This window comes from Phasianus colchicus, chromosome 8 (assembly GCF_987193195.1).
Source record: "Phasianus colchicus chromosome 8, bPhaCol1.hap1.1, whole genome shotgun sequence".
Taxonomy (NCBI): Eukaryota; Metazoa; Chordata; class Aves; order Galliformes; family Phasianidae; genus Phasianus; species Phasianus colchicus.
In genome coordinates this window covers 32,106,611-32,133,386 of record NC_143443.1, presented here as the reverse complement: position 1 = coordinate 32,133,386, position 26,776 = coordinate 32,106,611, and the positions used below count along the sequence as shown (strand labels likewise).

The 26,776-nt window shown below is 39.6% G+C and overlaps 1 long non-coding RNA gene across 2 annotated transcripts; it reads right to left on the bottom strand.

Annotated features, from left to right (window-relative positions):
• Positions 1-6,900: 6,900 nt before the first annotated feature.
• Positions 6,901-17,383, bottom strand: LOC116231549 (uncharacterized). 2 transcript variants are annotated; one of them, XR_004167497.2, is made up of 6 exons: positions 17,304-17,383; positions 14,293-14,351; positions 13,246-13,322; positions 10,607-10,801; positions 9,949-10,175; positions 6,901-9,101 (listed from the first exon to the last, which is right to left on the bottom strand). It is a non-coding gene; the product is annotated as an uncharacterized LOC116231549 (long non-coding RNA). The 2 variants fall into 2 exon arrangements; XR_016468593.1 differs by lacking the exon at positions 6,901-9,101 and adding an exon at positions 16,799-16,849 and having other exon boundaries at positions 10,006-10,175; positions 17,304-17,348.
• Positions 17,384-26,776: the final 9,393 nt, after the last annotated feature.

The window sequence follows — 26,776 nt, the reverse complement described above, 5'->3', positions numbered from 1 at the left end:
TGAAGGGCAAAAGTTGTTTCTAACACATGCTGAACTCCGTATTAAAATTCTGTAATCAGATTTCTTCTGGCCCACATATTCTAAAAGATGATTTACTTGATGAAGACTATTTTCAGTAATAGCAAACTTTTGGAGGCACTGAAGAGGCTGCTCAAGAAGGGGAATGATTAATTCTTAATAGCAAGTTTCGCAGCATATTGAATGACACGTTCTTACATTATATGTTGATATATAACACACTGGCCCTATGCCATGCTGACTAGTAGGTCATTTCCAACAAGGCATCGTTTATAGATAATGCAATAGGTAAGGGACAGAGCCATAAATGCTGGCTCTTTCAGTTGTACCAAAATCTTCTAGAACTTCATTTTGGTTTGAAAGATGACTGTCTTGGCTATTGATATTAAGCAGAGGCAGCAATAAATGTGAGCAAGACCAATCCTGTCCCTGCTTCCCTGAGGCAAGAGGCATAGCGTATAGACTTAAATTTAGATGAAGCACAGAAAGTTAGACACTTGTCTGAGGGTTAATCAAACTTATTTAATTAAATCTTTCTTATAGGTTAGTATGCCTCACTTCAGTTTAACTGTCAAGTATGTAACACGTGTATTAGTGCTTTCTGCCCTTCCCATTACCTGCAAGAACTCATAACTAAAATAAAGTTTAAAAATGCATACAGTATACCCATATCATTATAGCTGCTTCGAAAAACACATTTTCATTAAATAGTTACAGTTTTTACATCATCTTCCTCATTTTCTAACTTAAGCGTTTGTCCTTAACTCCTTATGACCTTTCTTAGGGTAATGCTGTGATACGATGGAAAGTACAGCAATAGTAGCAGGGTGGCACAACCCTAGGCTGCAACAGATGAGAACAAGACCAAATGCAACAACCACAGATAAAGAAACAAAAGAAGAAAAACTTGCTTACTTCTGAAAGACCTGATACACAGGGATCTCCACCAAAATACTTTTGCCTCCACTGTTAAGCCTTAAATAAGCTCTGAGAAAGGGTGGATCCTGGCTCCAGCCCTTCCAGTCACTTAGGTACATTGCATGCACCTGAGCTTCCCTGGGTTGGCCCTGCCTTCCACCAGGTGCTCAATCACTGCTTCAGACCATGACTTAGCATTTCCACTACATTTAGAAATCTAGATTGCTTGGCCAGGCTGGATAAAGATGTGATTTTTCCACTGCCTTTTTGTACATGCAGTGTTGAGCTTACAATGATCTCTATAATTCTTCTGCAGAATTCATTTTCCAGTAATAATGTGGAACCAATGTCAACCAAATAATACAATATAATAATGAAGTATAATGTGATAATGAACAAAGTATTTCTAAATACCAGTGGTAATTCCATGCTAGCTCCTGTGTGGAGCCAGGAGTTGGACTTGATGATTTGCTTCCAGGTTGTTCGATAATTCATATTTTAGTTTGTCGCTTTATACATCTTTGCCTTTTCTTCACTGATGCTCCCTATTTGAGGTATATGATTATATAATAACACCAAAGACAACGTTCTGTTTGCATTAACTCCTTTGACTCCAGGGAAAAAGTACATTCTTCTATGTACTATGTTGAACAGTCTTCATTTAATTTCGTACCTTTGGACCTCTCTCATCAAGAAAAGCAACCCAAAAAGTAAAAATGGAAGGGAACATCTAGATAGCCTGTTAGAAGCAACATTGGTGTGAGAAGTTGGCTTTAAAAAGTAAATGTGTTATTATCTCTTCTGTTTTAGCTTTGGGCAGTCTGGACTGGTACTCTTCCAAACATGGACCCAGTCCCAGTGGTCTGGGTGCCAGGGAGGACTGGAGCCTTATCTTAATATCTCTGTCTGTCATCTTGTCTATCTCAGAAGACCAGAGAGAAATTCAAAGAAGATTACAAATTTGTGCAGCAAGAGACTACATATTGCACAAATATTTTTATTTCCTTTTTGATCTAAGAGAATATCCAGTGAGTTTCATAGAGTAGTTTTGTACAGTTGTATTTGCATATCAAGCTATTACCAGGCTTCTTAATCCCTTTGTTAAGATCAACAGCAGTGTTGTTTTCAAATCAGAAGCTTTCTGTGTCCGGAAACTATATTTTGTCTTGCTAGTGGGTGACCTAGAGATCTAATTGGCATTTCCACCAATTTTGCAAATGTCTCAAGCTCTTCAGAGTTTTTGTGAAAGTTCTGATTTAAAAGAAAATACCTACAAAATTCAACCTTCAATGAGCTTTTCAATGAAACAGCCCAAATATTTTCAGTTACCTATTTTGAGGAACAAATCTTCAGCTTTTTCTCAGCTCAGGTAATAAAACATTTTGTTCCTTTGGCTTTTCTCTAAAATCAAGACAAAAGATACATTTCTAGAGATGATGTGAAATGAAATTGAAATGAATGAGTACTGGGGAAAAAAAGAAACCTTTAGTGCTAGAAATGCTTTGTTATGACTGAATAAACTAAATATGCTTAATATGAAAGGTAATGATGTGACTGATTGAATAGTTTGACATTACTGCACATGAAATATCATTAACAGGTTCAAGATGGTTTTATATCAATACCACATCTCAGAATAAAATAAATGGAAATATGGGACTACAATAATTTGTCACTGAAGCCTTTCAGTGTCGTTTAAAAAAATATTATCAGTGAAAGTCTAGTCAGCATTACCTGGAGTGTCAGAAGAAATTACAGCCTCGTGCATGTTTGAGAGCAGGCCCAGTTAAACAGTTTAGGATACCTGCAACATATGTGTATCTGTGACAGGACAAGTATGTACCTTGTAGCCCCTCCATCTTTGCCTCCAATAGGCACCAAGTCATACCTGTATTGACTCCTGCTACTAGCTTTCAGAATGTGAGAGGGCATCTGTGCAAAAGCACCATGATCCCCTCTCATGTCTCTGAGTGAGGACAAAGCAAACTGGGGAAACTCTGCCACCAGACCTCATACATGAATCTTTTAGGAAGAAAACTGCCATTAGTGTGTAGTCACCACAAATACATACCCATCTGTAAAAATATTAGGGGGGATCCTGCAAACAGACATTCAGTGTTTGCCCCCTGTATGCTGTTCCTTCTGCATTGTGGTAGCAGTTCTCAGCGCAACTCTAATGAGAGCTGCCTGTCTGCGTAGGTGATGTTTCCTGAGCAAGCCTGGATGGTGTCAGGCTTATTGCTATTATTTGCAAGGTGGTCTTGTGAGCAAAAGATTGCACTGCAAACTCAAAGATCCAATATGCATAGCCTGTGTCAGCATCTAATGGCCAAGTGATTTACCTATCATTTACTCATCATGAGGATTAGCCTACATGATAAAAACCCCTTAGATTTTGATACAGGCTTGGTTCTCCTTTTCACCTTCCAGAGGAATCGCAGTCAGCATTTCAGTATTCACCCATGGGATGCAGATACTCACAGCCATCTCGATCAGTATAGGCCATCGCCTTGCATGAAAGCACACAGTACTGAGGGTAGCAAGCCGTAAATCAGAATGGTAAATCTGAGCTGGCATTTTGTGGCTACTGTATTAGCTGCATTTTCTCTGCAGACATCTCGTTGCTTTCCCATTGCTGGCAACAACAGAGGTCAACAGTACTTCACTTACACTGCTGTGTACAGCCTCAACATGCTAATCACCACTTCTGTCTATGGAAATTTATTTTCCATAGAGCTGTGTCAGGTGTTGAGTATATATACACCCTACATTTTCTTCCACGTTCTTGCTCCATCTTGAAGGATGATCACCTCGTCCTTCACTGTTTTGGTCTTCTTACTTTTACCTCCCTAATGTAGGTCAATCTCTGCTCAAAGCTCATTACACCATTGATGCTAACCAAAAGGTGGAACCAAAAATGAGAACATGCTTTAAAATTCAGCCACATATCATCAAGTATATGTGAAAGACAAGGCTTCTCTTTGGTAGGAAATTGTGTAACATTGAGTAAAAAGTTAGTGTCAAGAAATAGTATATTTATGAAAACACTGAGACTTGGATGGACTAAAACAAGTTTTATGATTGCTTTTAACCTCCCTGTAAGATTTTAAGTTTTAAAATATGTTTTATTCTGACAGTTTCCAAAACAAGCTTTTCCTTTCAAAAAGCTTAAAACTTTAATTGAAATTATAGCGTTATAAAGATTTTAAAACAAAGTTTGAATTGATTCTCTGCCTCTTTTTATTTTTGATTGCTTGTAATGCTGAGAGCTTGAGTTGTTCTATTTTTTTTTTTTCATCCAAAATGTCTGTTTTTATTTCTTCTTCTTTTTTTTTTTCACCTAAGGTATTTTCGTGTGAATTCTATTTTAGGTCAGTTAATGTAACTTCTTTCTGCTAAATCATTAGAACTTCTCCTTTATTAAGAAAATGAAGCCCTAATGTCATTCCACTCGGGGAAAAGAAAGTAACAAGTTGTGACACACACAGAGGATTAATGTGGAAAAGTTGTTAACTCTGTGCGTATTTTTTCTATTGTGTCCTCCTTTCCTTTGATTTCTTTGCAAATCCTTAAAACTTTATAAGCTGCGTTTACGTTAAGCTGTTCCTGATATGCTCCAATAAGTGTGCTTTAGACACATTGTTAACATAAGGCCAAATCTGTAATACAGCATGGACAATTAAGTGCACAATTTTTGTATAAATGCAAAATCCCTCACTGTGAATTATTTAATTAATGCTCTACAGTTCATTTAATAGCGCTCTTTCAAAGGCCATTTCACTCACAGAAAACTAATTTCATTCTTCGGGTTGATTTAATTAGATTGTATGATATATGGTATTGCTAATTCAGAGGCTCTCTTTGCAGTGTCTAGGCCGCTGCTCCTATTGTCGGCAATCTGTCAGCCCCATTTTTAACAGTATTGAAAAATTCAAGCTTTATTATTGCTCGCTCACTCTTTCTCTCCCATCAGGAGGAAAGTAATGAGCTTTTCTTCTTATGAGAGCAAGCAGAGAGTGTGGTGCCCTTAGCGCTTCAGGCACCGAGCAGTATTAACAGCCTGATTCATGAGTTAAGTTTCTAACTGCCCGTGGCTATTAGCACTCAGTCCTTTGGCTGTCATTTAGTTAAAAAGACTCTTCGGTTAATTCACTCTTTTAATGAGACTGTGCTATTCAACTAATGTATTTTACTGTATGAAAGGTCACACCAGGAAGCAAAACAGATTGGAGGGAATGTAGCGGGAAGCCTGGCTGTCAAGAAACAGTTCAAGCCTCGCAGGCATTTAGCGGTCCCGGCGCTGTAATGGGCTGGGGAACTGATGGGCCAGCGCTCACCTCAACAGTTGAGCGCCATAAATCACAGCTAAATAGAAAGCAGATTAATCAGAGCCACAGACAAAAAGAGCACGTGTTTCATTACCCATATAATCACTAACATGATTGCCAGACAAGCCAGGGAGCCGTACACAGGGCTGACAAAGCACGGCATGGCACAGGGCTCGGCCGGGCTTAGCGGCGGCCGCGCGATCGACTCCTCGGGCTGCTGCTCTCCTGGCTAGGAAAGGCAGCGACAGGGCTGGGGCAGGCACGAAATAACAATGGGAAGTTGTGGCCATAAAGGCTTGCGTTTGGTTTCCATAGAGCCCTCTGCCTCAGCGCAGGCTGCAGAAGGTGGTGTTGAGATGCAGGCCGCTGCACTGAGCAGGGCCCAGCGCTCCTGCTGCCTTCAGGTGCCCTCTGAGCCTCCAGACACCTGCCAGCACCAGCACACAGCACCAAGCTTATGGTGACAACTTCTGTGCTTCTCCAACATCGTTTGCTCGCGGTGCTTGTCACGTCACCAGGAAGTTATATGCAACACACACACCCGCATTGCTCAGCTTCTCCCTGCTCTGCCTCAGCATCTCTGCGTGGAATGTCCAATCAAACATGTTTTTCGGAGTACTGCTCGTTAATGCACCAAAGGAGAAAATGAGAGGAACCTCTAATTTTAATAGCCTCGCATCTGCCTGCCGGAGCATTAACCATCTGAATTATTGTGAGGGCATGTGTGTGTTTTGCTCATTTTTAATTAGTGTCACTGGGGGAAAAACTTCAGCACTTTAGGGGCAAAAGTATATTATTTTTTAGAAATTGTAATTCCCTCAAACTACGGTAAACAAATCATTCTGATTTAAATTTCCTAAGCAACTTCCAAACAGGGAAACCGTATGTTTAATTACTAAACATCTGTTGCAAAGAATACCCCTAGCTTTTGCAGCACTGATATCGCTGTATGAATTTTAAAATCTGTCAGCAAGGGATCATGAAAGCTTTGGGAGCAGAGAGCTGCTCACTTTAACCCCTGAACCAGATAATCTAACAGTAATCCATTCAAAACTAATCAAACATTTACAGAAACGCACCAGCACTGAGGAAAACAATTCATCATCTTCATATGCTCATTACACTTCCAACATCTCAATCTACCTATGTAAATGAGACCGGGGATCTGACATCAGGTCCATGTACAGAAATTATAAACAAATATTCATCCATTATGCTGCTGAAATTTAACAGCTGGAGCACTAACAGTAGCTGAACTCCAAGCCCTGAGTATCAATTATTTATGAACCTAAAACTGACAAGACTGTCTAGGTGAATTAGCTGCATATGTCAAGCTTTGTTATAAATCCCAGCCTACTGTAAAACTCATTTTCATAGAATGTATGTACAAGGCTGACAATATATCAACAGTACAGCATTAATAATTTAGAAGAATGGTACCATAAGGGAGCACCTAGAAACTCTGCTCTGCAATATAGTTGATATTACAAATAAAAAAGTCAAATAAAATGAATTTCCCATAAACAGAGAATCAAATAAAGCATTTCTCTATGATTTTATATTCAATTTTCAAAAAACTTACCAGTTGATAGTTCCATTTTTAGGAACCATAAGCGTCTCCTGAAGTTGTTTAATTTTTTGCCCAGTGCTAAAAATGCCTTTGAATTTTTAGTTCTGTTGATGTAGGCTGTGTTGCATTTATTTTATTTTTACAGAATAAGATCAAAAAGTAAGCAGAAGGTAAGAGGCAAAAGGAAATTGTTGTTTGCAGCAAGCAGTACTGCATGCCGTGGTTTAATACCCTGAAATATAATAAAGAGACTGACTATAAGAACAGTTAATTATAGGCTCAAATCTACCTTTTGATGAATGCATACCGCACAAAATGAGGCAAAGGCTGCTCCAATCTGGTGGTAGAATTTGGTTAGATGCATTAACCATTGCTGCTGTTTGAGACATTACGAAGTTTCTTTGCTTTCTGTTGTGTAAGAAGTGCAACAACATACATAGCATAGTGGAACAAAAGGGTAAGTTCTAAACCAGAACTATTATCAGCCTAAGAAAAATTCTGATCTGGAAGTCTACAGTGAGATCTAGAAAAAGGACCTATCCAAACTTTACCCAAAGGAGGATAGGAGGAGGGAGAAGAGAGAAAGACTCAACCCCAGACTTGAGTGAAACACCACATCTGAAGGACAGTTAAAGGGAATCATTAGCATTCAGTACATGAGGCTACTGTGGACTTCCTGGGGATTGCTCCCATGCTTAAAGTTAGTTCTTGTTTTGTGTACTCCTTCATTGGGATCCATATAAAAAACATAGCAACAACTTATGAAAATGTGTTTCAGGACTGAGGAGAAATCACTAAAACCTCAAAGCTGAGTTGCACAGTGTTTTTGAAAGTATTCCATCAGTAGCAAAAGCAAAAAATATATATATATACATTTTCAAAGGATCTGCAATGGTCCAAGAAAAGGAGACAAGATATCTGAGTATTTTGATGCAGTGAAAAGAGAATGTAGAGGACGAAATAGATCCTTATGATGCACACATATATATGAAAACAGAAATAAAATAGTAGATTTTATCAGGGACATAAGGAAAATGCTACAGTGACATCACTTTATCATCAGGATATCATTGTTTCTGACTCAGGAAATACTTGCAAAAAACTGTGAAGATATAATAAATTTGCAGTATTTTTCAAGAGAGAAAAGTGTGCCTCGATGCCTGATACATCAGGTATTCATGGACAAAGAGTTTTTTCAAGAAGCTGTTGCTGGTCAGACCCAGGGATACCCAGAGGTCATCCAGTGCATCCTCCTGTAGCACAGAAAGAAGGTTCGTATAACAATTCCTACTTAATTCTTCAGTCTACTAGGAATTTCCATTTCCCACTGCTTTAATATTATCTGCATGGGTTATTTGCTTTATGTTTTCATAAGTAGAGTCCAATAATAATAATTCACTGAGGGTGAAATTCACTCCCGGGCAGAAAGCCCAAGAAAAGGCCTTTGCATTACTCAAGTCATTCCAAAGTGCTTAAAATAGGATTTGTTTGGATTTAAATGGAGCAGAGAAATTATGCTGGCTCTTTCAATAAGAATGACTTCACCTCGAATGCCCCACAGGGCTGTGGTGCTTACTGTCAAAATCCATAAGAATTGTCCCCACAGAGTTCCAAAGTAGAATGAAGATCTTGTAGTCTGCTCAAAACAATGAATAAAGGAATACAGGCAATCCACAGGAGAAGAAATATCTAAGCTTCATTTCTGGACTTAATTAACTGATTTGGTGCCTGATGACATCTCTCACTTTGCACGTTCTTCTTGTTAATTGATGCTTTTACTATTGCTCCCAGCCTCTTGTTCTTGTTCATACACATGGCACCTATGAAATCTTTCCCAGTAGCTCTTTCTGTTAATGTCCAAAATTCTGCTTGAATACTTCTGTTTTTCCAAAAGCCCTTGGTTTTCATCTTCATAATGTAGTAAAGGTGAACACTGTTCTAGTTGAGATAGGATAGAGAGGTACGCTAGCATTCAGACTCCATATATAACTCCTTTGGGCTTTTGCAACTGTGGGTTAAGCTCAAAAGACAGAGGTCACCAGCAAACAAAGAGTAATTGGAGTACACCTGTGAGTTTGAGCTAACATTTCATGAGATGAGGGCTACATAGTGCATTTCCAAGGCATCAGCTCAACAGCTGTATGTTTTCCTTTAATTTCTGTGAGGGCTTTTCAACACAATAGTCCTGTGATTTCTTGAAAATTTTAGTTAGAACTGAACCTAGAGCTGAGAGCCTCATAATCATAACTCAGAAACTGGATTTGGAACTGAAAAATAATTCAAAATGAAAAAAAATGATTTTTTTTGAATTGGCCGTACTTGGCGATAACTCTTGACTTATTCTTCTGTGCTGCTGCAATAAGCTATGATTCCGGGGACCTACTTTTGTGACAAAAAGATAACTCTCTTGGGAAGAAAATTGCCACTCCGACATAAATCTATGAAACAGGAGTTTATGGGAAAGTGGAAAATATGAAAAAAAAAAAAACAAATATACCAAGCTAAATAGGCATTAATTTATGGACATACTGCTTGAATTCATAAGTGCAGCAGCCATCCAGTGATCCTGGAGAAGCAGTGGTAGTCTTTTACTAGAGCCTCAACATTGATATAATTAACTATATATTGGTATATGATCACTGCTATTTTTTTATACAATATTTTCTAGCTGTAAAATTTCACTTATAGCAATTCCTGCTTTTCATTGGCAAGTAGTTTATTACTTCCCAAGTCATGCTCATTACTGCCTATGGGAAGTCAGTTGCATCTGGTCTCAGTCATTTGCTGCTGAGACATCAGCTTTGTTGTTCTGATCGTTGGTAGTGTTGATAACTGACTTTAAAAAGAAGCACAATAAAAGAGAGTGAAGATTGCATTGCATTAATCATGAATATCACACAGTAATAACAGACATCATGTTTGACTGCATTTTGTCTTTTCAATTAGACTTTACAACTCATAACCCCCACTTTTTTTTCCAGAAAACAAGGTTCCCACATTATAGAGCTAAGAATGAATTAGAAATGTCTAATATCCAACAGTTTTTGCTCTTCCAACCTCAAACTGCTGTCCATATCTAGCAAATGCTACACAAATACTTGTATTAACAAATACCTGGATTAAAGTGATGTAGTTGTACCACCCAAGATCCTCTGAAAGTCAGACGTAGACTGTAGGGTAATATCACAGTTTAATATAGCATCCAATCATTCAGGTAAGTTGTAACACACAAAGAGTAGAAGAGGACACTGGGACAAGACATCTTGATTTATAGTGATGCCTAACTTAAGTACTGTCCATCAATAGCAAAGATCCCAAAATGAATGCCGATTTACATCAGCCTGAAAAAAAAAAAAAAACAATTATCATCATACATAAGTGCAGTAAAAAGGAAGGAGACTCTCTGTTTTCATCTCCTGAGCCTTGGAAGCAGTAACAACAGGCAATATAAGCAGATAACTCGTCTTCAGCTTTAAACAGGAGTGACTGATGACCCAGAAGTACTGCCATTTCTGAGTTTTCACAGCACTGAGTGTCACCCTATCTGGCTGACACCTTGCTAAAAGAGCTCAGGGTTGACTCTGCTTCCAACAAAGCAGGTAAGAGCTGCTAATCCTAGCAGTGCTGTTGCTTGTGCATGGCCTATGCACACTCCATACACCAACAATTAAATTTACAAACCATTTCAAAATTGCATACAGCTAGCAACAAAAATGAGGATTATGATATTTGGATGGCTGAACTTGATGCCTGATAAATCTCTACTTTCTACCTTCTTTCCAGCTCATTTGGAGGGTGCAACACATATGCCAGGAGACAGAAGTTCACTAATAATGTTTTATGTGCTCTCACACGGAAAAGGTCCTTGTGGTTGTAACGATGCTGATTTTTTAATCATGTCATCACAGTTGATGCTTAAAACAAGCAGAGCTCCAGCATTATTGTAGAGTGGCTGCCTTTTTCTTTCCTAGGAAAGAAAACCAACAGAGAAATGTTAGATTAGTGCAAATAACCAAGGCAAAAAAACAGGGAGCGAGGACCAGGTTTGCGGCTCTGCTAAATAGAGAGATCCAGGATGTACCAACTCTGCAAGATTTTGCTTTGCCTTTTAGTAAAGAGTGGCCAAAGCAAAGAAATAAAGAGAATGTTGAGAGCTGTTCTTTTGTTTTGGTGTTTTCTTTAGATTGGATGTGAACTGCAACCCTAGATGTACATAAATCCTTATGATGGCCCAGGCCTCGCCCTCTGATGACTTTTGAGTATTATATGCTGGTGTGATTACTGGAAAGTTTTTATGAAAGTTGGTTTAATTTAATGAGAATCTATCTTGAGAAGCAAGTGAGGAAGGAAATGGACTTGTAAATATTTAAAAGTTTTAAGAAGATTGTGTCATATTTATAGCCTTTCATGATTTTACTTCTACAACACTGGTTTAATGCAGAAGAGGAAAAAAATCTGTGAATATATAAAGTGAACTCTCCCCACATAAGAAGAGCAGGCCCTGGGGGAAACAGTCCCTTACTCAGCCCAGTTGTGCAACTGAGTTCCTATGTTATGTGAATCCATGAGGCTACAGACCCTGCACAAGTGTTTATTTCAAGAAAACAGACAGAGAAGGTTTGTTTGAATTTGATGATTGCATTTCCAAAAATAAAGGTTGCAGGGTTAGGATTAAGAAATATTCTTCTGGAAGGAGGTTTTATTTTGTGTCTGCCTGAACATGAGCAACAGAGGTACATTCTCTAATGGATTAATGTAAGTGAGGCAGCAAGAAAGCCTTTTAATGGTGTGGAATGCCCATTAATGCAGATTATAGCAAGAAATGGGAATTATAAAGCAGTTATTGTCTACACAAAGAGCTGAAGAGGTCCTTCGTTGGTATTTTTCCAGTTATTGAACTATCAGGTGTGACGGCGTAACACGAAATATGGAAGCTCAACAAATGTCATACTAAGTACTTTTCAAAGCTGTAATTGATCATCAAATTCCAATAACAGCTTAGGTACTTTAGTTGATATTGAGATTAATATACAGCTTCCTGCAGCAAGAACCTCTTCAGTTTCTGACCTTGGCTGGTAGTAAAACCCAATCGATATTTAGACCAAGCAAGCTTTCCAGAGAGGATGCATTGAACACATTAGTTTTCTAAAAAAACATACTGCCATCAGCTGGAAAATCTAATCCACTCTGAGGAATATGATGGAACGGAATTGAGTAACAACCCCAAATAAAAACAGGGTTTACTTAAGCTTATTTTTTTTTAAAACTCTTTCAGCATCATGATTTTCTACTGCTAGTTTCTACTCAAGGAGGAAGCACTGAGTTCTTGCATAAAGAAAGGCATTTATTTTGAACACCCATTTAGAGGACACGGAGTCAGCAATACAACATAAACACTATGTCCAGCAAGACTGACCAATATCTTGACCTTCAAGGTGCCAGCTACACACAACTATTTCAGTGGCCAAAAATAATTCCCCTAGCATTCCCTGAAAAAAAAGTAATAGGTTACAAACAAATACATTTCTAACACAAATTTCTCAATAACAAGTCCATTGACAATATAACATAAATGACACTTAGCTAGCACTTAATTGAAGTCGTGCTTTCATCATACACATTATGCATTTTTTCCTTTCTATATCTATCCCTTATGCTCATACAAAAATATAAAGTATTATACTAAAATGAATAAAGATTTAATTAATCTCGCCAATGTTTTTGTGGTCTTGCTTAGAATTGTTTACTTTCATCATGTGTTAGGCTGAGTGAAGACCAAATTTCCAAAGAGCTTCAACTAATCTAAGTGATTTTTCTCCTGAATCTAAAAATAACTGAACAGTGATTTTTTTTTAATAGCCATTTATTGGATTAACAGTTTTATAAACATCTAATGGCTCTGGCCAGGAAATGGATGAAACACTACCACTGGCATTCTTTTTCATAATGAAGTGTGCACTTCCCTGTAGTGCTAGGCAGTAAAAGATCTGGCCCATATGTGATACACACTTGAGTAAAAGTAAAAATAAGTAGAGAGTGCAGCTGTTAATCGCTACCTTTTCCCATTCCCTCAGTGGAAAGCAACTATTTCTATGTACAAGATTAGTTCAGAAGAGCAATAGAAAGGTGGGGGCTGGAGCAAATCTGTGCTCTGAATGACACAGGTATGATGCTTACCATAGACCTGCAAACCATGCCCTCTTAAATCAAAGTACTGCTCTATTGCAGCACCTTAATTGTTCCAGGTGATGTAGTCAGTAAACATTTGCTCAAGATTTTGTGTGTACTATACTTTCAAGAATTGTTTTCTATTTAAAATATTTGTTTTGCTTCAGTCTTTGATAAAGTTTTTGTCCCACTGCAAATAAAATGAGCTCTGATAACTTACGTGCACTCTGTCTGTTGACTTACCCTGGTGGAAATGCATTTCTGTGATTTCTTTTTGGAACATTCCCATGGTAAGGATGCCTCCCTGCTAGCATGTAGAACTGAAAATGGACACAAACAATGCAGTGACACCGTGGACACAACTGTTACACTCAGCTCATAAGTAAAGGTATAAGCACTGAATGCCAAATGATGAAAAGACATTCAAATTTTAAATTTTTTTATGTATGCTATTACAGAATCAAATTTTTTGATGTTATGGTATAGAGCTGAAACAAAGTGGGATCTAACAACAATGGCATATGCAGCAATTCCTCTGCAGAGTGCAGGCAGGAACTTCATCTATTCTGGCATAGAGCTTTTGTTCAGTAACATTTCAAGTTTTATTGCCATTGATTGTATAACAAATAGAACAATAATAATACGTGCAGATGGGAGACTATACCTAACCAATGTGCTACAGTTTAACTGAAACATTCCATTTCTCTCATCTCCTTCCAAATGAAGAGTAAGGGAGACATATTAGCTAATGCCCTAAAGCCTTGTTATGCCCAATATACTAAAACTCAATTATTCACTACAGGAAGACCTTCCATGCTGAGACTGGATGTAACACAGAACACATACTTAGTGCCAGTGTCCTGAGCAAATAAGCTGTAGAGCCTATTGCAGGGCTGATGCTCCAACAGAGCCATAAGTAGTGGCCCCACAAGATGCAGAGAGGGACAGTTCTTCCCAGATATCTGTGGGACAAACTCACCCACCTGAGCTAATGAAGCTTTCTGGCAGCCCCTCACAGCTCTCAGCACACGAGCTGGGGATTTTTACAGCTCCATTTCACCCTCCTGCTCCTGTTTGGTGACCAGGAGGTGACACTGCAGGCACAAGAGCCCCACAGGTGCCAGCCCCTCCAAAGCAGTTTTGCATCAGGTGACCGCTGCCTTGCCTTATGGTGAGTAAAAGTCATAAAACTACCATCAGCTCGATGGCTGTAATGACTACTCTGAAGCTTTTTATAGGCGATAAGCTAGTGCAAAGGTCTGCTGGTAATTTGTGGATAGGGTACATTACCGTTATCCTTGAGGAATTTCAGCTTCCTTTTTATATGCCTTTTTTCTCTTGAGGGGATCCTGAAATTAACAGAAGGCGTTAGTGTGAAGCTCTGCCAGAGCCTCTCACTGAGCACAGATCGCATTTATTTCTCCTCAGACATCCTCTCGTGCTCCCACGAGAGCTGTAGCCTGCTGATGTGGGGCTGGAGGTCCCCTTCTGCCCCTCGTGGGCTGGAGGGTGGCCATGAGACAGTAAAGTAAATAGAAATCTCATGGAAATGGTATAAAAAGGGGACGGAAACCAAACCAAACGGTTGGAGCCCAAATGAAAATGGAGGGTGACTGAGTAATTTAGCCAGTAATGGCAAATCTCAAGCAACTGGCTTCTGTGCACACTGCTGGGCTGCAATGGATGTGTGTGCCATGCTCTCAGCACCACAGGCAGTACTGCTACCAACAAAACAATCTCACACAGATCATGAAATGTTAAGAAGTTCATTTGTTTAAAGCATTATGAAATAGTTCCCTTGCAGATCTCATCCTTTAATTTCCTGCACTGGGGCTGAGGTGTGGGACACCAATACTGACAGATCAGATTAACACCTCTGATGCAGAGATTTTCCACTGTGCTACTGCAAAACACATCACTGTTGCAATATGAGCTCTGGATTCTGGACCTGTTGCTCCCTGGGGCCTTGAACAAACTAACACAAAGCAAAAACAGCAAGAGTGATTCCTTCCAGTGGGGAAACTAATCTGCCTGGGCTGCTAATATGCCTTTTGGAAGGGAGAAAAATCAAGAAGGTGATGAATTTTTCTTTTTCACCTTCTCAATAAATCTATTTTCTCCCTGCATTGCAAGGCTCCATACAAACCCTGTAGGTGCAGCAAATTGCTCAGTATGCATACAGTGGTTGGAAATAATGCAAAGACTGGAGTCAGTGGAGGATTCCAGTTTTTCTGTGGTACAGATCATGATTTGGCAAACCAGGTATAAGGCCCAACAATTATTCACGATTACAAAGCTAAGAACTTTTGGCACATTATTTGGTCTAATACACAAGGAATTGTGCTAGTTCAAGCAAGCTTTAACTTAATGAAAAACAAGAAAAAGACAGCAAAAAAAATTATCAGAGTCAGTTATTATCCATATTATGACAAGGTCTTCTACTCTCAGAGATGGAGACCAAGATTTCATTAACGTGGGCTTGTGCAGCCCAAAGCCAAACCAAACCATGTCTTGCAATACTTGCTAGCTGTTAGCCATTGCTGCTACCTGATACTTTTACAATGGTGAAGGGGGAAATAAAACATGTAGGAAAAAGATTCAACTGTGTTTTGTTCTAAACCCAAAGAGTTTTTCTCCCATTGAAATGGCATTTGGGTGAGTTGCCTCCTGTCTGTGGCTCAACAAATATGTACCAGGGAATGGCCAAGTCCCAGTTAAACAACCATCAGTATCTAATTATAAAAATGTGAGGCACTGGGAAAAAAGCCAGTGTGCCCATGGAATGATTCACCAAAACAGTCCTCAACCTTCATTTGATAACATAAGTATAACAAACTACAAATATATAGAGAATGTAAGCCTTAGAACTTAAAGTTAAAACATATCTCAGTTCTTAATAAGCAGGGGTGGGTTGGTCCAGGTGGTCCCAGATTAACCACAAGAGGATAGTAGTTCATGGTGAAAAAGCACAGAACACATTTTTACAGCTGACAGAAATGCACTGTGCAACCAGGACTTATTTGTGTTGTATACATATGTAAGGATTTCCTGGATAAAGATAGGATCACTTCAGCTATGCGCCGGTGAGGGATTTCACAACTGTTCAGAAAACTGTTTTTAACTGCAATATTCACCTCATCATATTCCCTCTGCTTTACAGCTCCAATGCATGCTGATGCCCCACAGAAGGTGAAAGTTCTTCCTGCTGTTATTCCCAGCCAAACTGCTAGAAGCCCAGCCTTATACACCAGCTCCATGGGGACCCTTTGCTTGGCAATTCCTAAGGATGGCTTTATCATACCATTCTATGATTCTATTATCATTGAAAGGTTATGAATAGCTCTAGGAAAGCGATACACTCAACTTGGAACAGTCAGACCTGCTCTCCAATTCATTGGAGCTTAGTCCCTGTTTGCTGCTCAGCCACAGCTTTGACCAAAGACACCTAAATAGTCCCCATGTTGCAGCTGAGGCTTGCCAGCATACAGTTACAGGAAACCTGGACATAATCTGACTAAGTCAGTAAACTACCAAGCTACAAACTCACCTTAAAGATGCCATTTGATAAATAATATAGCAAGTGACAGTACCATTTTGAGAGTGGAGAGCCATTCCCAACGCATATATAGCAATGGAGCACAAATCCCTGCATTGCTAAAAGCTTGCAGTGCCTAAGAATGAGGGCTGTGCCATGATTTGTGTTCACATCAGCCTTACAAACAGCAACTTCAGCCCCTGCGTAGATGCTGAGTTTTTAAAACAGAGCTGTGAACTACTATTGCAGCAACATTCCTACCTGGCATCAATGGTCCCTCTTTTACCAAGCTGGGAAACAAACCTGGGTACTCTGCAGGGCCAACAGAGGGAGATGAGTGGGACAGAGATTGTGAAACAGCAATTGAGTTTATTCAGTCAACTGGAACTAATATTTTTTTTATGAAGAATTTAAGTTACTCTTATATCAAAAGCTTTAAGCTTCATTATAAATGGCTTCTAAGCCCCCTTAGAACTAATGCATTTTACACCAACACGGTTTCAAAATAATGGCTTAGCAACACTCAGGGCTGGCAGTGCAACTGCAGGAAAGCAAAACACAGTAAGGAACCACGGCCTACTGAGCTGCACCAAGCAAAGCACCAAGGGGCTCTTCTCCCTTCCTTCAGCCCCTTTGAGAGTGCTGGGACTCCAGATCTGTCATGGTGTAACAATCACAAAGGAGAACACAGTAGAAGGGTAATATAAGAGGTGTAACAGCAAAGGGATGAATGTAATAAAAGATGCTACAGAGAAAAAGAGCTCACCTGTCTCTGAAGATTTACACTCGCAGGAAAACTCCACAAAGGACGGATCTCCAACCAGAAAACCTTCCCCAGTGGCAGCCAGCCCTTAAATGGGGTCTAAGAGAGGCGCAGCCAGGCTCCATCCCTTCTGATCACACAGCTGAATTGCCTTCACCTGTGCTCCCAGGGCTGACCAAGTCCTTTCCCCAGGTGCTCCATCAGTGGCTCAGACCATGACTCAACAGTTCCCATACACCTGGACACAGTGAAAAAATACTTGCTCCCTATCAGAATAGCTAAGTTTTGTTTTGTTTTGTTTTTGTCTATTAAAAATGGCAGCAAATAAAAGTGGGAAATATGTAGTAAGTCTCTTTCAATATCAATGGCTTTGGTACTATCCTATCAATCAGGTTGTTTTTTTCTTTAAAACCACTAATGTTCTCTCAATCAACATTTTCTCCTCTAAATACTCCCTATGTGATGGAACCACACATACAGAGATATTTGGTGTGGGGAGTTTCTTTGCTTTACTACATTTTTGTCACAGCTATAGCTTTATTCTCAGGAAGTCAAGTTAATTGATGATCCAAGTCAGGCATCCAAAAGTAAACCCACTGCATTAAAGCCAGGTCCAGACAAATCCCCTTCTAGCATGGCTGCTCCTTCTCAGTATCAATCCCAATTTTTTCTTCCTTATGACCTCTTCAGGAGTTTTTCCATGGCTGAAGTCCAAGGTCCACCAACACTGACAGTGGTGGGAGCTGCTCTGTATCATGGCAGCATTCAGAAGAAGAGAAGCCAGTCATGACTACTGGCTGCTCCACGCTGCTTTTACAGACAGCAATTTGTATCTGTAATGGAGTAGAAAAAGACTATTAACTCAACCAATGCACTACATATTAATTACCAAAATCATTAAAATAAACGTTTTAAGTACTACTAAGGAAGCAATTAGAAAAGTAACTTTGTATATAATACTTTTAGTTCTAGAATGAGAAATGTATGTGACTACTACGGGCCAAAACATGGCACATTTAATTTAAACCCTGGCAGCAAGGGGCAGGTTCCATTGCAGCTATAATAAATTACATACAAGTGCTACAGAACAATAACAAAAACTGTGAGCCATCCATTTCAGTACCATTTACAAGAAATCAATATCAATACTTAATGCAATACTGGTGAAAAATGAGCAAAGATACAGAAAGCATAATAAACCAGTAATGAAAGACCTTGCAGTGTTTCACTTTGGAAGAAAAAACTAACTGTCTATATTTTCATGTAGAGGGATATTTCACTGAGGCAATGTGCTGGAGGTATGAGTGTTTTGCAGATCTAAGTTTAAAATCACCTCTTTATTAAATTTAAAAAAGTTTTTTAAACTGCGGATTACTAGCTTAGTAAAACTCATACATATGGAAGGAAGCATTTCATCTTCCTGAGGTCCTGAATATATTTTTCATTGTACTGCTTTAGATCAAGCATTGTTCTACTGTGTACCTCTCTGAAAGCATGGGCAAGGGCACTTGCTTCTGCCAAATTTGGGTATTCTCTTTGGGAAATGAAAGGCTTAAGTTTTCCATTTAAACTGTCAAAGTGAATAGGAGATATCATCAGGTAGCCCTATTTTCTCCACTGGTTTTGGACTGCCATCCTCCTCAGCATCATCTCTTTGCATTGTCAAGATAGATAAGTAGGTAGGTAGGCTGTAGGTAGATAGATAGATAGATCAATGGATGAAGACAGACAGAAGTCTGACTACCAAGTTTATTCTAAGTAAAAGAGCATTCCTTTCAACTAAAATCTAGAAGTCTGTGAATTTTTCTGACTCCAGTTCTGAGCTCAGAAAGTCCCAGATGTGCCAGTTGATACTTGCAACAGCCTTCATACATGGTGAAGCTCTTTGCAAAGAGGAAGATAAGCAACTTCATTTTTAATGAAACAATAAACAGATTTAGTTGCAGAAATTGAAGGTTTGGACAAGGGGGTAAATCTGGAATCTGGAGGAGAGCTGGAGCTCAGTGGAGGACTTGTGCCCTTTGGAGGGTTTCTCAAGAATGCACACGGCAAAGACTATCAGTAACAGTGACAGAGGCACTCTGTAATCCTATTGCAAGACTTGTATGATTGGATTCCCTGTGAGATAAGGATGTCTTGCAGTACTTCATCTTTCACACACTATCAGTCTTAAGGAGGCTGAGGAAAATATGATGAGGCTGAGAATGGCTGCATGGGCCACCTTTATCAGTTGTCCTTCAGCTCAGACATCCAGGAGAGTTTATTCCTGGCAGGGATCATCTCAAGAAGGAATTCATCAAGTGTTAGTATGTGAAAAGAGCAAATGAGGCTGCTCTTTTCTACATAGACCATTTTCTGGGTTTTGTTCATGCAGTTGCTAGATTAGTGCAAAGCTAGTAAATGACAAAAAATGACAGACAGGGTCAGTCAGGAAGAGATCTTTTTGTATTTGTTCATCTACCAAGTGTAGCACTGCACCCTGGTCGCTCTATGCAACAGCAAGAGGAATGGTGAGCAAAAGGACTCTGAGGCTCTTCTGGGGATTACCACAGGGCTGGGACCATCGGGTGGACCAAAATACAAATTCTGCTGTAAGGACCAGATCTCCATCAGGAGGGGACTTCTTATGCCAGTTCCTACTTCTGCCAGTTCGTTTAGTAAAGGCTGTATGACAGCCTGAATTTTTCTCACCTGAAGGCCAAAGTAATGAATAGCTACAGTAAATCCACTAATGGGCACAAATAAGAGCACCAGCAACTGTAAATAGTTTGTTGTTGCTGTATTGTATCAAATGGTACCTCACTTGAGCAGGATCCCTTAAGGATCCTAGTACTGGCAGATGACATACAGCTCTACTCCCATGTTAGCAGGAGTATGTCCAGAACATGTGCAGCTGTGTAAAAGTCAGTGGGAGCTTGGATTATGTGCAAAATGAACAATCATTGGGGAATAAAAATATTCTAATTGTTGTTTCCACTAATCAGCTTTTAAACATATCCCCTCTCCAGGAGGAAATCAATTTTTTCGCAAGTAGTACAAGAGACTCCTATTATACAGTATGAATCAAGTCTAACTGATTAATCCCTTAAGTAAAATTTCTTTGTTTAAATTAATTCAACGCTTTCTGCTGCCACTCAGTTATTTTGCCTGAGGACATCACATTTGTTTGCTCACTCCTACCTGTCTAGGCACACCCATTCACTACTGTAATGCTCTCATTAGTTAAACGGATGATCCCTCAATATAATTATATGAAACATATTGCAGTAAACATGCTGTCTCACTCTTTAGATCTGCTTTTCATCACGGAGTCCAATCTGATAATTTAAGCATGACTCTATCTGAGCACAAGCGGAAATGGCCCAATCCAAATCCCAAAGAATATTTGCAGCAGTTTCAGCAGCCTTTGAGTTTAGGCCATAATGAGATTACAACCTTTTTTTTTTTTTTCCTGCAATTGTTTTCTGAAAGTGATCCTATACTTTTACCTCAATAGAAAGAGATGCTGGGAAGGGTTTGGGGAAATAAAAAGTTGAATACCCAGTAGATGGTGCTGTAATCAAATTCTAAAACCTGTTACACGAGAGCCACTTAGCTGTGGCATGGCAAGTTTCTGCAATGATTAAAGAAAGTGTGTTTTCTTTCAAGGCATGTCATTGCATTTAAAACACTTATTCATCTGAAGTAGTAATCGTATAGGTAATATGGTGAAACAACATTGAGGTTGAAGAAATAAATAATGTGTGTTGAAGAAAAATGATTTATGAATCTTTTCTCTATGGTCCTCTGTTTGCAGGAGACTTTAATGGAAGCACAGATAATGCATTCATTTTGGGCAAGCAAAACAGAATTCTCCCATCTTTGCAGCATTCTGTACTCCACCTAGGGAAAAAAGTCTTAGCTTTTTCAGACTCTCTGACATTGTTGCTATAGTTCTCCACCACCTGCTCTTCCATATCTGATTCTCAAATTCACCCATTTTGTAACAGGAGCTAAACCTCAGCCATGTCCTGAGATCAGCCTCCTCCACAACCATAACTGAAGGTTGCTGCTGTTGATAACCTTTGATCTCCTCTCCAGGTTTTTCTGCCAACTTCTGCTTAACCTCTGAATTGCACCCATCTCATCTGCAGTTCTCCCAGGGAGGGAACTCCTGGACGTGTCAACAGGAGGAGCTGGGGGAAATTCAGCACTGATGAGACAGACACATGGTAGCCTTCGTGGTACCTTGCGGGAAGCTCGGGGCCATCACTGACCAGTAAGCATGGCCAGAAAGCCATGCTTGTGCTTGCTAGGCCTAATTTCTTGAGAAAATAGTTCTATTTGTTGATTTTTATTTGAAAGGCAAGCATCCTTTCCAGAAGGAACAGTGCCTGTGCACGGCTTCCCTGGCCAAGGCCTTGATAAGCCGCGGCCTACGTCATCTAGCTTTTAAAGAAGCCTTTAGACAAAGTTCTCATTCACTTTAGAAGAATACTTCATTCAACACTTCCCTGAGCAGTGTGACTACAAACGCCGTACACCTGCTTAAACAGATAGCCAAAGTCTTAAGAAAACTGAACCAAAAGAGAACTTTGTCTCATAAATCACGTTTCCTCCAGTAACAGTTCTCACTTGTGCAGAATGCGAAGTTGTGGCAAAGATTCCTTGGGCTATGGAATTTCATTTAGCACACAGCCTGGTTTTTAAATGAGAAATATAGCAGGGTGAATGCATGTACTTCTCTGAGCATAAAACTCTCTTCCCAGTGCTGTTAATGCACCCATTACAGCCCTCGGTACCCATGCAGGTTTGCACTGAAGCCAAGGGAAGCTGCACAAATACATCTGAGGACAGGATTTTCCCCCTAGCATAAATTTTTCAGAAAATTTAGTTATTATGTATGATAATTTTGGCTAATGAATACATTTGTATGATTCATTTATTATGTATCAGTCATTTGTAAGGTATCCACAGCATGTTTTATTAATTATTATTAAAACCTTGTATTTACTTTAAGCCATATCTCATCAGGATTCCTTCTCTGAAACGCTGTAGACTCTCTTTTAACCTCTCCCAATCTCAGACCTGATTTCTGCTTCAGCAAGATGCCAATCTAGTTTCTATAGAAGACAATAGGAGGCTTTTCAGTGCTTTCAGTGGTCTATAGATCGGGGTAATTAAACACAGAAGGATATCATTAGGTCATTGGCCTATACCAGGCATATAGGTAATAATTTGTGACACAGAAGGTGGGGGTGGAACAAACCTGAAGAATCACAGGGTTTTTCCCATTTGTGGTGTGAGAATGACCGCAGCCCAGCCCTGGAGGGGTTGTGGTTCACAGACCATCACTTCTGCTTTGCCTTTGTCCAGAACCCGGAGGGTAGGACCCTTACCCAGGACCATGACTGCTCTCGTGTCGTTTCCTTTTTCAATTCATAAACAAAAGGATCGATGTTACCTTATGTTATTCTGCTGGCTCTTCTGTTGTAACATTCTGCCATTGTAAGGATAGAAATTTCAGTTCTTTATGGGATTTGGGTTTTTTTATAGAGTGCCTGTTGAAAATAAACTACGTTTCCTACCACATACTGCACACATATAGTCTCGTATCTCTCCATTACCAGTTTTGTCCAAGCCAGGATCAAATGAGGCAAAATTCTAACAAATAGAGAAAGGGGAAATCCCAATTACTTGACACTAAAAAGGAGCCTCTATCACTGACCATCAGAAGTGTGAGTAGATTATATATATATGTATATGAAGAGATAAAATTAATTAAATATACACTGGAAAAGAAAAATAAAAAGGGTGAGAGAGCCCTTGTAAGGGGTTGCAGTGAGACGCTGCATAGTTTGTACCAGGAGAACAGCCCCAAACATAAGGACCTAAAATAAGCTGAATACTGAGGAATAATAAAAACGACACCAAAATCTGGAGGGGGAAATACTGTTTGAATTTCCACAGATATCAGAAGTAAGCCGTTAATTAAACACAGGAGAAAAGGAGACAGGCAGATGCTGATGCTGGTCATAAGCAGAGCAGTCTGCAAGAGCAGACCCTTCTGGCTACCCCAGAAATAAGGGAAAGGATGCTGAGGTGATAGTCCTTGAATGGGAAAACCACAGAAGAGAAAAAGGTTGTCCTTTTTTTCTCCACTGTGACCACCTTGTTTGCCTTTCAATGCGTTGATTCCCAATATTTATTGAAACGTTTCCGTTATTCTCATTTTTCACACTTAAGCAGCATCAAAGGAATAAAATACCAAACTAATTTTGGAGGTAAAACAAGCAAATGCATTTTCTCCCCACATATTTTGGTGTTGAAATTCGACTCGGGCTGAATTTGTACAGCTAAATTGCAAACTCTGGAGAAAAAGAGGGTTTCTATTTGGAGCCCTAATACAGCTTTCATCACACGGGCCCAACTGCATTGCTGTGCCTCCAACCCTTTCATCCTGAGGTGTGCTATTTGAGAAATGCCTGCTTCCAAATGTAGCAAAATGAGAAATTGCAGCGCCTGTCTAACAAATCAAAAATAAATGAAGTAACAACATAAAGGTAAATTTACTGTTATTTATAATTTACCATTTTTACCTTGTTTTCAATTGTCTCTTAGTCCTCTTCATTCTAGGAGCCCATTACATTTTATTATGCTAAACCCTATCTTCTGTCACATAAATTACAGTTAAAGATCTTAATATTAAAGCCTCTTAGCTCCCAGACCATATTTCAGGCTTTGTTCAAACCAGACATTAATGCTGAAATTGAACACAGATCACTTTGTCATCATTACCTATGATCTCAAAAGTATAATACAATCTTTGCTATATATGGCACAAAAAATGCTTCTTTGTATAACACTGAATTATGGAGATATATTGATATTCTTAATATTTTGACAAAACAATAAAACTAAATATGTTAGCTCTTTAGCAGATACCAGCACACCCAGTAATAACAGCTACGGAGGTAAAGGTTTATTTATTCCAGGTAAAATAGAAGATTAATCATATTGCTATTTTAATCTTAATTTTTCCCTGGCATAATTTCACCTTCCTGCTTGCTGATGCAGGAAGTCTGTTGCCAATGCTCATCATCATCTGCCTGTCTTCACAATATCCACCTTTGTTATGGGAACAATATTCTCTTTTCAGTGCCTGCAACTCCAGCAAGGAGATATGCTGGAGCAGGCTGTCTTTCATCCTCTTGCTTGTTTTTTACAGAATTACCCAAAAGGAGATGTGCTGGAGCCTGGACTGGGCTCTGGGTATGAGGTCTCCACCAGGTTTGAGGTGCAGGTGTGCAACAGCACCAGAGAGAGCGCCATCATCAGTGATATTATTGGTATAAATACATAAATATCCACCAGAGAGTGACCTACCCAAAAGTCTCTTCCCAAGAGGAGAGGCCCCTGAGGATTTTTTGCAGCCCAGTTGGATGTCTGCTCTTTGAGAAGAGGAAGAGCTGCATCCCAGCTGCAAGAGCAGCTCTCCAAACGTAGACAAACTCCCACCAGCACTGCTCTGTGCAGGTGCTGGTTTGCACATACAGACCTTCCAGGGATGATTTCTCCATTGGAATACTCCTCACAGTACTTCAAAGTACCCCTCTGTCCACTGGTATTAGACTTTGGGGTATAGCAGTGTCTTTCATTACAAAGGGAGGGTTATTTTTTTAATATATACCTTTTCATTACAACTAGGAGTAAGGTCATGAGTTCTTCTCGTGATGGAGGTATAAATATTACATTGTATGGCTGAAATAGTCTGCCTCTGTTTCTGGAGAATACCCTTGGGTAAAATAGTGTGTCAGGGCAGCTGATTGCCTGCTCGTTTCAGTTTGCTTACTTTTTACAAATAAGTTGCAGGACAAATGAATGAAAAGAGAGCACTAGCTTCAGACAATCATATTCACAGTGCATCCCCATTATTGGTTCAGAGGCGTGAAGTCTAAATTACAGTTATTTTTGAAATTAGCACTAGATATAGATATATATATATATATATATATATTATTTTTTTTTTGGCTGATTTTTTCCTCCCTGAAGAGGTGGGGGGAATCTTGTGACAACAAGAACATGGGATGCAGGAGAAATGGGAATTCTTCACAGCTTTTTTGGATTGAGATGGACAGATTGCACGGGCTTGGGTTCAGGAAACCTCCCAGCACACATTGCCTTTGGCTTTGGAGCAACTGCAAGTGGCTTTGAACTGAAGGTGTCATGTCATGTCACGTGCGAATCAATTCTGAGGAGCCTATAGCTAGAAATAAGCCTTTTCTCCCACACTGGCTTTCTCATTCTTGTAATTCACCCACTTTGTAGGAAGGAGCAATCTGTTCCCCAGTGTGTATGCTGCAGCTGACTCCATCGATTCATTTTTGTAAGAACCACACTGCAGGCTCTCCAGTGTTCTGCACCTTTAGAAGTTGTTCTCATCCATCTTTCCATTTTTCACCTTCGTACCATTCAGGAGGTGCCACTTACTGATATATTTTCAAGTATTCCCTTTTCTGATAGTTTTTAGACCCTGTTATTATCCTGCAAGTGCTAAACGATAATGATTCATGTGTTCATTTCTACAGATACACAGTTATTTGCAGGGCTTGTTAATTAAATAAAAAGATAATTTCATGTAAATGTTGGTCTTATAAAGCAGTCTCTTTGCCCAACGACTCTGTATTTGGATTTGATTTTTTCAGTTTTGTTTTTGTTTTGCTACTTGTTGTTCATACACAAGTGAAGCAAGTGATTGATTCATTTGAGTGAATGAAAAATGCGACATAATTGCTCCAGTCTGTCCAGCCTGAATTATGCGCTGCTGGCACAGGAACAAGTAAATAATACCTCATCTGTTTACTGCTCTGATCAACCTTGCCATTTGAACTGGCGGTGAACAAAAGGGAGAGGAAATCCGCAGTTTGCAGATAGCGCGAGCCAGGAATTGGCAAAGAGCAATTACACAGCAAAATAGGGACCTCGCAAATTCTGCCTGGCACTCAGCGGAGCTGATAGAAGGGGCCTTTGCTCCTCGGCCTGATTAAAAATTGTCACCTCTGGGAGAGGTCTGCAGGAAGGAGGTGTCTATTCCCACCCCACCTCTTTGCCAACGCCGAGGAGCCCTGTGCTGCTCCGTGCAAGAGGTGTGCTCATGGTTGGCACCAGGGTTGGCTTCCTTTGTTTTGAATTTTGTTGATCCTCTGGTTGATCTTCAGATTTGTATGTATAAGGCCATAAATCTTTACAGAAGATTGTGTGAATTTTTTATGACATAGAAAAAGAACAGCTGATAACACAGCATCTCTCTGTCTCTTGGTTGGTTGGTGTCTTCTCTTGGTTGGTTGGTGTCTTCTTTCACAACAGCAACTTCTTACTGTGCATCACCTTTTAAGCGAAGCAGAGGTTAATGCAATGACATTATTCACCTAGAACTAAACTATTCCCAATAATCCTTCACCTTTTAACTGTTGCCCTGGGGTCCCTTGTCCTTGTGA